Genomic DNA, 11,024 nt, shown 5'->3' with positions numbered 1-11,024 from the left:
AATATTGTTTAGCTTATAATTAATTAATTGCACGCACAACTATTAAAGCTTAAGCGTTTATTAACACTTAAATAAAAAAGGATTGATAGGCTCAAGGCATAAAATATTAGGAAGAATACTAAATCTTGTGTCGAAGACGAATCTCCCTGTTCGATTCGAATTCTTAAAATCTTTTTTATAATGCTATTTCCGTCAACATTTATTTCCCTGTCAGCTTTGAAGACTTTCATTTAAGGATATTTAAGGACCTGCTTGCTTTTCCCTTCCCCCAACAGTTCTTGCCACACACACACACTCATGTGGCACGTGACTGCAATTTGAGTAGAGTGTAAATCCCAACACATTCGGCAAATTCACTCGAATATATTCAATGGAAATTAACGCAAATCTAGGATATACAAATCGAGCACAAAATTTGCTAGGGCCAAGGCAATGGCTAATCTACCCCTGAAGATCTGCTCGACTAAAACAATCTGATGAACTGTTTGCCATGTCAGTCTGAAGAGGGGGGTTGTTGCTGTCGATACATCAAACTGCCAAGTGACAAAGTGATTCCCAGGGCCTGAGCCTGGGTCTTTGCCTGGGCGCAGGCAACGCGCAAAAAGGCGTGAAATTGCCTTTGTGTGATTAAGTCAAGCCGCCAAGAGCAGGGGTTTTGGCTGGAAATGGGAAATACGACTGCGTCTTGGCAAAGCGAATTACAAAAAACTAAGATGACAATCTACAGACTAAGTTTCAGACAGAGCTACGTGCTCCTTATGCCGTGTCTTTGGCGGTTTTAATTACCGTGCCAGATAAGCAAAATGTAAATGGTAATTGTTTCTAGTTGGAAGTCCTTGCTGTGCGGCAGCCAGGTGGATGTTGTCCTGGAGACAGCCGACACCTTTTCTTACGGTTATTGTTAATGTTAATGCCTTGGCTGCTTTCTCGTAATCTGCGTTGTTTTGTGGAGTTCCGTTTGCTTCAGTATGGAACAGCTTCTAGCTGCCTGCCTGATGCTGAAGTCGGATGTTGGCTGCTTAGAAAGTTTCCGGCCCGTGCATATTGCAGCTCGATCTGCACTTGCTCAGCCAACCCTTATACATGGTATGTCCCTGGAGTATGTGCTGGTTCGAATTTATGCCCTGGTCTCGGTTCAATCAAGTGCTTTTCGCGCATTATATAAAAATTCGAATTGGATTTCAGAGCAGCAGCACCTAATTTGATGGGGGTTGGAGGGTGGTTTGTTGCTGCCCCTGTTGCTGTTTGTTTAAATACCGTGAATAACATGTGGTTTTTTCGAAGCATATGGCAAGGACTTTGTCACTATTTAGACGGCCGTCTGCTCTGTACTTGTTCTCGTTCAAATCCTCCAATTAGACTGTCATTCATTTAAACGGATTAAAAATCCCCGCACGGGGGTCGCTAACAAGGCCCGAGGGCCGTTCTCTGCTGCTGCTGCTGCTGACGGTGGTGTCTGGTGGCATTGGTGGTGCTGATGGTGGCGGCTCTTGTGGTTTAGTTGTAGTTGCTGCCCGCCTAAGCGGCTGAGCTATGCGGATTAGAGCCCTTGTTTTGGTTACCAAATCGCCTCATGACGACAATCTCTCCATGCCGTTTTGTGGCTGTCAATGTCGATTGCTGCCGTCGTGTGCGTTCAATCAGCACGGAGCTGTAGTCACAATCAAGCTCGGCAAATTTTTATGCTGTCATATGCAAAATGCCAACGAAGCAATCGCATGATATCAGACTTCTGACTCGGCACCTGCATTGGAAATGGTGCCACCTTAAACACCCCGCACCAGTCCGCCATTCGCGTGGGGCTTTATCTAAAATGCTTACGCTCGAAAAGCTTTCAATCGAGTGGTGCATAAATATTTATGTTCAACGGCAGTATGCGAGAATATATTGCCAGAATACTTGCCTGCATGCGTTCAAAATCCTTTTCTTACAATAACAACAACAAATCCTTGCAACAGTTCACAGTTGCCAAGTGTTGAATTCAACAGCGAAGCAAGGCCAGCGGCCAGAATGTCAAGAACTCTTGAGCTGGGACAGGAACAGGAACGGGAAGAGAGACTTCTGGCTACTTAAACTCTTCAAGTGGCTATAATAATTCCATTGTGATTATGTTTGCATGTAGGGCATACATCTATTGCTGGGGTTCATAAAAATATCTATCCTGTATTCTGTAAAAGCGACTTTCATAAATATAAGAAATAGTTCGACTTCGAAAATCTTTCCATTTTAAAGTGGAGTCCGTTTTAAAGATTTTTAAATATTTCTATAATTTTTATACAGCCAAGAGATCTTAAAGATAGGTTTTAAAATATTTATAAATTTACAGTATAACAAATGCAAGATAAATTCTCCATATTCTACTTTGAGCATTTTCTTATGGCTTTTCTTAAAACCTTCGCTTATTTTTCCACTCACTTAATTTGTAGCTTGTTGTCTAGATTTCACCTTATGCATAGGCATAATATTGATTATATAGATAAGGTATCGCATAAAGTACACAACCTCTGTACAACCTAAGGCTTTGTATTTTATGAACCCCATGTAGGGTATTCATATTTCGGCATTTAATAAAATTCATTACATTTGCGTCAAGCATATTCTTAGCGCGTGGACAACATTTGTTAAGTGCAGGTCCTTCGGCTGTTTCGACTGCTGACGCGGATGTGCAGCGTATGTTCAGCGAAGCTGCACAAATGAAGCGACCGCCAAGTCACCACCAGAGCAGACACCATCATTACCACCAGTTGCCAGAGTGCGACGCAGACCCAGCTGACCCGCATTTAAAGTTGCTCAATACGTTTCCTGGTGCCATAAATTGTGACCCTGCAAACGAACCTGTTTCGTATCCTTGTTGCCGCGCTGTCTCTGCCGGCGCAATCAGTTTCAGATCTAATCAGAGTATTGCATAGTGGGACGCGGCCCGGTTCCAATTGCGCCGAGGTCCAACTGTGCGCGCGGAAATGATGAAAACTACCCTTTTATAAACCACGACTATGCCATCCAGTTGGATGCTTTGTCGAGCTGTCTTGGGCAATGCGCACACAACACAAACATCTGTGCAATTTTCGGGCTGGCGCAATAGCAACAGGGCAACAGGAGTGGAGGGAGGGGACACAGGATCGTGCGGCCCACACCCTCGGCATTTAAAAAGTGTTTAGTTTATGGTCCATTGATGGCTTTGTTAACTCGCCGAACAGTTTGCGTCCGCATGTCCTCATGAATCTCAATTCTCGATTCACATTTCACAATTCTCAATTGCAACCCCGCGCGCACCTTACGTTTTTCGACATTTTCGATCTGTCCGGGGCGGTGCTGAACGAGGGCTGGAACTGGGACTGGGCCTGGGCTAGGGTTTGGCCTGGGCTCTGGTTCGCTTTGCCAGTCTGGCTTTAATTATGCTGAAAACCACAAAATGCTGTTAGTGCAGCATTTTTCGTTTCCAATTCGAAAATGCTGACATATGCGTGGAAAAATGTGCGTCGCCGCGGGTTTCCCTCGTTCCATACCCCAAGGTTAGTGGGCCTGGGACTCACAGTTCCCGCGGGTGCCTTTCGCTCTTTGACTCTCTGATTGGAACTGGTCCAATGATAGGCGGCGTGCCCGGCTCGACAGCCTGACAAGTGAGTTGTACATCTAATGTGGCATCAACATATGCTGAATTCTGGGCCTGCCCTTGGCCCTCGACGTTCTTAGCGACCGTGCATCTATCAGTTGCGGTTGCAACGATGAGACATTGTATTCCATTCTATTCTATGCGGTTCTATTCGGCTCTATTCGAAATTGACTTCATTTAAGATAGGCATCTGCCCATTGAAATAACACAAATTGTAGCATGCTGTGTCTTTATCTAAAGGGAATTCCTTATGGAATAAAAAGAGATAAAATGCGTTATGGGGGGCATAGTAGCATTCGGTTTAAAAGTGAAATGCATTAAACAATGTAATACTGTTTGTAAGTGGTATCAATGTGCTTAAAATGCAGAAGGAGGAGGTATGTCCAATTAAATATAGTACAAACTTATCAGCATATCAACTGCGTTGATCTATCCATAAGACATGGAAAGAGAAGAGCCTACTTGCCCTTGGTCAATTTTTCTCTCTCTCTCTCTATGTTTTTACCAGCGGGTATACCCCGGCCTGGGGGCTGGGAAATTTTGACCTATGTCTAAATAAGATATTTGAAGGTACAATTTTCACATGAATTTTGACCCAGAATAGTGTTGTCAGATTTAGATGCCACTTTCATCTGAAGGCCAAATCATGAGAAAAAAACCAAACTTCGTGAAAATCGGATGAGATTTGGCCGAGTTATGGGGCTGGGAAATTTTGACCTATGTCTAAATAAGATATTTGAAGGTACAATTTTCACATGAATTTTGACCCAGAATAGTGTTGTCAGATTTAGATGCCACTTTCATCTGAAGGCCAAATCATGAGAAAAAAACCAAACTTCGTGAAAATCGGATGAGATTTGGCCGAGTTATGGGGCTGGGAAATTTTGACCTATCTCTACATAGGATATTTGAAGGTACAATTTTCACATGAATTTTGACCCAGAATAGTGTTGTCAGATTTAGATGCCACTTTCATCTGAAGGCCAAGCCATGAGAAAAAAACCAAACTTCGTGAAAATCGGATGAGATTTGACCGAGTTATGGGGCTGGGAAATTTTGACCTATCTCTACATAGGATATTTGAAGGTACAATTTTCACATGAATTTTGACCCAGAATAGTGTTGTCAGATTTAGATGCCACTTTCATCTGAAGGCCAAACCATGAGAAAAAAACCAAACTTCGTGAAAATCGGATGAGATTTGACCGAGTTATGGGGCTGGGAACATTTCACCTATGTCTACATAGGATATTCGAAGGTACAATTTTCACATGAATTTTGGCCAAGAATAGTGTTGTCAGATTTAGATGCCACATTGATCTGAAGGCCAAGCCATGAGAAAAAAAACAAACTTCGTGAAAATCGGATGAGATTTGACCGAGTTATGGGGCTGGGAAATTTTGACCTATCTCTACATAGGATATTTGAAGGTACAATTTTCACATGAATTTTGGCCCAGAATAGTGTTGTCAGATTTAGATGCAACATTCATCTGAAGGCCGAACCATGAGAAAAAAACCAAACTTCGTGAAAATCGGATGAGATTTGACCGAGTTATGGGGCTGGGAACTTTTGAGCTATGTCTAAATAAGATATTTGAAGGAACAATTTTCCCATGAATTTTGGCCCAGAATAGTGTTGTCAGATTTAGATGCCACATTGATCTGAAGGCCAAGCCATGAGAAAAAAAACAAACTTCGTGAAAATCGGATGAGATTTGACCGAGTTATGGGGCTGGGAAATTTTGACCTATGTCTAAATAAGATATTTGAAGGAACAATTTTCACATGAATTTTGACCCAGAATAGTGTTGTCAGATTTAGATGCCACTTTCATCTGAAAGCCAAACCATGAGAAAAAAACCAAACTTCGTGAAAATCGGATGAGATTTAAACGAGTTATGGGGCTGGGAAATTTTGACCTATCTCTACATAAGATATTTGAAGGTACAATTTTCACATGAATTTTGACCCAGAATAGTGTGGTCAGATTTAGATGCCACTTTCATCTGAAGGCCAAACCATGAGAAAAAAACCCAACTTCGTGAAAATCGGATGAGATTTGACCGAGCTATGGGGCTGGGAAATTTTGACCTTTGTCTAATTAAGATGATTGAAGGAACAATTTTCACATGAATTTTGACCCAGAATAGTGTTGTCATATTTAGATGCCACATTCATCTAAAGGGTAAACCATGCACAAAAAGATAAATCTCGTGAAAATCGGATGAGATTTGACCGAGTTATGGAGGTGGGAACATTTCACCTATGTCTACATAGCATATTTGAAGGTACAATTTTCACATGAATTTTGACCCAGAATAGTGTTGTCAGATTTGGATGCCACATTGATCTGGAGGCCAATCCATGAGAAAAAAACCAAACTTCGTGAAAATCGGATGAGATTTGACCGAGTTATGGGGCTGGGAACTTTTGAGCTATGTCTAAATAAGATATTTGAAGGAACAATTTTCACATGAATTTTGACCCAGAATAGTGTTGTCAGATTTAGATGCCACTTTCATCTGAAGGCCAAACCATGAGAAAAAAACCAAACTTCGTGATAATCGGATGAGATTTGACCGAGTTATGGGGCTGGGAGATTTTGACCTATGTCTAAATAGGATATTTGAATGTACACCTTTCACATGAATTTTGACCCAGAATAGTGTTGTCAGATTTAGATGCCACTTTCATCTGAAAGCCAAACCATGAGAAAAAACATACTTCGTGATAATCGGATGAGATTTGACCGAGTTATGGGGCTGGGAGATTTTGACCTATGTCTAAATAGGATATTTGAATGTACACCTTTCACATGAATTTTGACCCAGAATAGTGTTGTCAGATTTAGATGCCACTTTCATCTGAAAGCCAAACCATGAGAAAAAAACCAAACTTCGTGAAAATCGGATGAGATTTAAACGAGTTATGGGGCTGGGAAATTTTGACCTATCTCTACATAAGATATTTGAAGGTACAATTTTCACATGAATTTTGACCCAGAATAGTGTTGTCAGATTTAGATGCCACTTTCATCTAAAGGGTAAACCATGCACAAAAAGATAAATCTCGTGAAAATCGGATGAGATTTGACCGAGTTATGGGGGTGGGAACATTTCACCTATGTCTACATAGCATATTTGAAGGTACAATTTTCACATGAATTTTGACCCAGAATAGTGTTGTCAGATTTAGATGCCACTTTCATCTGAAGGCCAAACCATGAGAAAAAAACCAAACTTCGTGAAAATCGGATGAGATTTGACCGAGTTATGGGGCTGGGAGATTTTGACCTATGTCTAAATAGGATATTTGAATGTACACCTTTCACATGAATTTTGACCCAGAATAGTGTTGTCAGATTTAGATGCCACATTCATCTAAAGGGTAAACCATGCACAAAAAGATAAATCTCGTGAAAATCGGATGAGATTTGACCGAGTTATGGGGGTGGGAACATTTCACCTATGTCTACATAGCATATTTGAAGGTACAATTTTCACATGAATTTTGACCCAGAATAGTGTTGTCAGATTTAGATGCCACATTGATCTGGAGGCCAAACCATGAGAAAAAAACCAAACTTCGTGAAAATCGGATGAGATTTGACCGAGTTATGGGGCTGGGAAATTTTGACCTATCTCTACATAGGATATTTGAAGGTACAATTTTCACATGAATTTTGACCCAGAATAGTGTTGTCAGATTTAGATGCCACTTTCATCTGAAGGCCAAGCCATGAGAATAAAACCAAACTTCGTGAAAATCGGATGAGATTTGACCGAGTTATGGGGCTGGGAAATTTTGACCTATCTCTACATAGGATATTTGAAGGTACAATTTTCACATGAATTTTGACCCAGAATAGTGTTGTCAGATTTAGATGCCACTTTCATCTGAAGGCCAAACCATGAGAAAAAAACCAAACTTCGTGAAAATCGGATGAGATTTGACCGAGTTATGGGGCTGGGAACATTTCACCTATGTCTACATAGGATATTCGAAGGTACAATTTTCACATGAATTTTGGCCCAGAATAGTGTTGTCAGATTTAGATGCCACTTTCATCTGAAAGCCAAACCATGAGAAAAAAACCAAACTTCGTGAAAATCGGATGAGATTTGACCGAGTTATGGGGCTGGGAAATTTTGACCTATCTCTACATAGGATATTTGAAGGTACAATTTTCACATGAATTTTGACCCAGAATAGTGTTGTCAGATTTAGATGCCACTTTCATCTGAAGGCCAAGCCATGAGAATAAAACCAAACTTCGTGAAAATCGGATGAGATTTGACCGAGTTATGGGGCTGGGAAATTTTGACCTATCTCTACATAGGATATTTGAAGGTACAATTTTCACATGAATTTTGACCCAGAATAGTGTTGTCAGATTTAGATGCCACTTTCATCTGAAAGCCAAACCATGAGAAAAAAACCAAACTTCGTGAAAATCGGATGAGATTTGACCGAGTTATGGGGCTGGGAAATTTTGACCTATCTCTACATAGGATATTTGAAGGTACAATTTTCACATGAATTTTGACCCAGAATAGTGTTGTCAGATTTAGATGCCACTTTCATCTGAAGGCCAAGCCATGAGAATAAAACCAAACTTCGTGAAAATCGGATGAGATTTGACCGAGTTATGGGGCTGGGAAATTTTGACCTATCTCTACATAGGATATTTGAAGGTACAATTTTCACATGAATTTTGACCCAGAATAGTGTTGTCAGATTTAGATGCCACTTTCATCTGAAGGCCAAACCATGAGAAAAAAACCAAACTTCGTGAAAATCGGATGAGATTTGACCGAGTTATGGGGCTGGGAACATTTCACCTATGTCTACATAGGATATTCGAAGGTACAATTTTCACATGAATTTTGGCCCAGAATAGTGTTGTCAGATTTAGATGCAACATTCATCTGAAGGCCAAACCATGAGAAAAAAACCAAACTTCGTGAAAATCGGATGAGATTTGGCCCAGTTATGGGGCTGGGAAATTTTGACCTATCTCTACAAAGGATATTTGAAGGTACAATTTTCACATGAATTTTGACCCAGAATAGTGTTGTCAGATTTAGATGCCACTTTCATCTGAAGGCCAAGCCATGAGAAAAAAACCAAACTTCGTGAAAATCGGATGAGATTTGACCGAGTTATGGGAAATTTTGACCTATGTCTAAATAAGATATTTGAAGGTACAATTTTCACATGAATTTTGACCCAGAATAGTGTTGTCAGATTTAGATGCCACTTTCATCTGAAGGCCAAGCCATGAGAAAAAAACCAAACTTCGTGAAAATCGGATGAGATTTGACCGAGTTATGGGGCTGGGAACATTTCACCTATGTCTACATAGGATATTCGAAGGTACAATTTGCACATGAATTTTGGCCCAGAATAGTGTTGTCAGATTTAGATGCAACATTCATCTGAAGGCCAAACCATGAGAAAAAAAACCAAACTTCGTGAAAATCGGATGAGATTTGGCCGAGTTATGGGGCTGGGAAATTTTGACCTATCTCTACATAGGATATTTGAAGGTACAATTTTCACATGAATTTTGACCCAGAATAGTGTTGTCAGATTTAGATGCCACTTTCATCTGAAGGCCAAGCCATGAGAAAAAAACCAAACTTCGTGAAAATCGGATGAGATTTGACCGAGTTATGGGGCTGGGAAATTTTGACCTATGTCTAAATAAGATATTTGAAGGTACAATTTTCACATGAATTTTGACCCAGAATAGTGTTGTCAGATTTAGATGCCACTTTCATCTGAAGGCCAAGCCATGAGAAAAAAACCAAACTTCGTGAAAATCGGATGAGATTTGACCGAGTTATGGGGCTGGGAACATTTCACCTATGTCTACATAGGATATTCGAAGGTACAATTTTCACATGAATTTTGGCCCAGAATAGTGTTGTCAGATTTAGATGCAACATTCATCTGAAGGCCAAACCATGAGAAAAAAAACCAAACTTCGTGAAAATCGGATGAGATTTGGCCGAGTTATGGGGCTGGGAAATTTTGACCTATCTCTACAAAAGATATTTGAAGGTACAATTTTCACATGAATTTTGACCCAGAATAGTGTTGTCAGATTTAGATGCCACTTTCAGCTGAAGGCCAAACCATGAGAAAAAAACCAAACTTCGTGAAAATCGGATGAGATTTGACCGAGTTATGGGGCTGGGAAATTTTGACCTATGTCTAAATAAGATATTTGAAGGAACAATTTTCACATGAATTTTGACCCAGAATAGTGTTGTCATATTTAGATGCCACATTCATCTAAAGGGTAAACCATGCACAAAAAGATAAATCTCGTGAAAATCGGATGAGATTTTACCGAGTTATGGGGGTGGGAACATTTCACCTATGTCTACATAGGATATTTGAAGGTACAATTTTCACATGAATTTTGACCCAGAATAGTGTTGTCAGATTTAGATGCCACATTGATCTGAAGGCCAATCCATGAGAAAAAAACCAAACTTCGTGAAAATCGGATGAGATTTGACCGAGTTATGGGGCTGGGAACTTTTGAGCTATGTCTAAATAAGATATTTGAAGGAACAATTTTCACATGAATTTTGACCCAGAATAGTGTTGTCAGATTTAGATGCCAGTTTCACCTGAAGGCCAAACCATGAGAAAAAAACCAAACTTCGTGATAATCGGATGAGTTTTGACCGAGTTATGGGGCTGGGAGATTTCGACCTATGTCTAAATAGGATATTTGAATGTACACCTTTCACATGAATTTTGACCCAGAATAGTGTTGTCAGATTTAGATGCCACTTTCATCTGAAGGCCAAACCATGAGAAAAAAACCAAACTTCGTGAAAATCGGATGAGATTTGACCGAGCTATGGGGCTGGGAAATTTTGACCTTTGTCTAATTAAGATGATTGAAGGAACAATTTTCACATGAATTTTGCCCCAGAATAGTGTTGTCATATTTAGATGCCACATTCATCTAAAGGGTAAACCATGCACAAAAAGATAAATCTCGTGAAAATCGGATGAGATTTGACCGAGTTATGGGGGTGGGAACATTTCACCTATGTCTACATAGCATATTTGAAGGTACAATTTTCACATGAATTTTGACCCAGAATACTGTTGTCAGATTTAGATGCCACATTGATCTGGAGGCCAATCCATGAGAAAAAAACCGAACTTCGTGAAAATCGGATGAGATTTGACCGAGTTATGGGGCTGGGAACATTTCACCTATGTCTACATAGGATATTTGAAGGTACAATTTTCACATGAATTTTGACCCAGAATAGTGTTGTCAGATTTAGATGCCACTTTCATCTGAAGGCCAAACCATGAGAAAAAAACCAAACTTCGTGAAAATCGGATGAGATTTGACCGAGTTATGGGGCTGGGAA

This window comes from Drosophila novamexicana, unplaced genomic scaffold, assembly GCF_003285875.2.
Source record: "Drosophila novamexicana strain 15010-1031.04,08,12 unplaced genomic scaffold, DnovRS2.1 tig00004554-arrow-pilon, whole genome shotgun sequence".
NCBI lineage: Eukaryota > Metazoa > Arthropoda > Insecta > Diptera > Drosophilidae > Drosophila > Drosophila novamexicana.
Note: the sequence above shows the minus strand (reverse complement) of the source record.